Below are 1,965 nucleotides of genomic sequence, written 5' to 3'. Positions count from 1 at the left end.
CTGCTGCTGATGCTGCTGCTGCTGTTACTGCTGCTGCTGCTGCTGTTACTGATGCTGCTGCTGCTGTTACTGCTGCTGCTGCTGTTACTGCTGCTGATCCACAGGAACTGGTACTGTTAGAACCCCTCACTAACACCTCCTGGATCTGACTTTAAACATTATCATTCTGACCCAGTCATGATTGGATTTTCATCTGGTCAGTAGTCGTAGACTTCCTGTCTGAATCCTGGTTATTGTAGAGCACACGCCCCACATGTTTGTTCTCCTGAAGAACATTCATTTCCGGTTCTTTGATCATCATCACAGTGATGAGAGCTGGTCCCAGGTCAGCTGACGTCTGCAGAGATACGCCTCAGATCATTCCAGGATTTAGCTTTACATGATATTAAAATCTGTTACATATATTAATGTCTCATCAGGAGATGATAGATTAGACAGCAGTAAACAGAACCACGGAACAAGTGTAAGAAAAATCAAGACTCAGAGACGTTTACAGAAAAAAACAATATTTGAAGGTTTAATAGGATTTATTTCAGACAACAGCAGCGTGTTCCAGTGTTGACCCATAGAGGTCAGTGGATGAGAAACTAGGAGAAATCCCTGTCTGTGTCTGTCTGACGTCCCTTCAGTGATGATGTCACAGGTGCAGCATCAGCACCAGAGTGTGACGAGGAGCAGCGCTGCGTCTGAGTCAAGAGCAAGTCACCGCGAAGTCGACGCTCCGTGACTCATCCTGGTGACTTCAGTCAGGATGAAAGTCAGACTCACTTCTCATCTGCAGAAAAGAGGAAGTGAGTTCTTCTTCTTCTTCTTCTTCTTCTTCTTCTTCTTCTTCTTCTTCTTCTTCTTCTTCTTCTTCTTCTTCTTCTTCTTCTTCTTCTTCTTCTTCTTCTTCTTCTTCTTCTTCTTCTTCTTCTTCTTCTTCTTCTTCTTCTTCTTCTTCTTCTTCTTCTTCTTCTTCTTCTCCACCTTCATCCATCTCAGAGACATCAGACTTGGTCCATCATCTCCACCCATCGGCTGCTGACACTTCAAAACCACTTCACCTCCTCCATCAACCTCCTACCCCCCCCTCCCTCCGCTCCTCTCTGTTTTGACGTTAGCTGTGATTTGTTAAGATCAGCCCTGAGTTCCGTCGTGATCTGCTGCGTCTCATCCCAGTGTGAGAGGATAAAAGGTGTGAACGTCTCCGCCCCAACATCCTGGGGAGAAACACTTTAATCTGAGAGATGGAGGGAGGTTGGTGTCGGAGTAGATTAGAAGTTATCACCGCTCTGACACACAAAGACTTTCATTTTCATCCATGAGAAACCAGTGGGAGACGGTGGAAATAAAGAGAAAAAAAACCACACACACAGACACACACCTGTTCTCACACACCAACATTTCTGTCTCTTCACCTCATCCGGGTTCAGCCTCTGGGCACGAAGCTGCACAACTGCCACAGCGGAGGGTGACAACGTTAATTACCCCACGACAACAGCAATTACACCACAACACAGCCCTCGTGCTTCAGTCTCTGGGGCTGCAGATGTGAATCATGTGTGTGTGCGGGGGGAGGGAGACAGAGAGGGGGGGGGTTCCTAAACACTGTGTTTTGCATGTTACATCTGAATGGGATTCGACAGCAGGGCAGATTTTTTTGGGGCAGATAATTGCGGCTCATTCCACTGTGGTTCTCGTCTCCAACTCTGTGAATCAGGTCGTCACTGGAGCTGTCCCTCCACCGAGATTGTTGATCAGATCAATCACGATTAGTCGTGATGGTAACTGATCGCGGTGATGATGTCGAAGCCTCTTCTAACGCCTGTAAGATGAGGTCGACGCAGGTTAATCAATCACCTGACGTTGTCGATCATCGATACAGTCGGACTGTGTTGTTTGTGAAACTGGATCGACCGGGGCAGAGCGTCTACGGCCCAGAACTGCCAGGAATCACAGCAACATCCAGGTGAAACAAAGTCT

This window comes from Cynoglossus semilaevis, chromosome 20 (genome assembly GCF_000523025.1).
Source record: "Cynoglossus semilaevis isolate Cse_v1.0 chromosome 20, Cse_v1.0, whole genome shotgun sequence".
Classification (NCBI taxonomy): domain Eukaryota; kingdom Metazoa; phylum Chordata; class Actinopteri; order Pleuronectiformes; family Cynoglossidae; genus Cynoglossus; species Cynoglossus semilaevis.
This window is presented reverse-complemented; position numbering follows the sequence as displayed.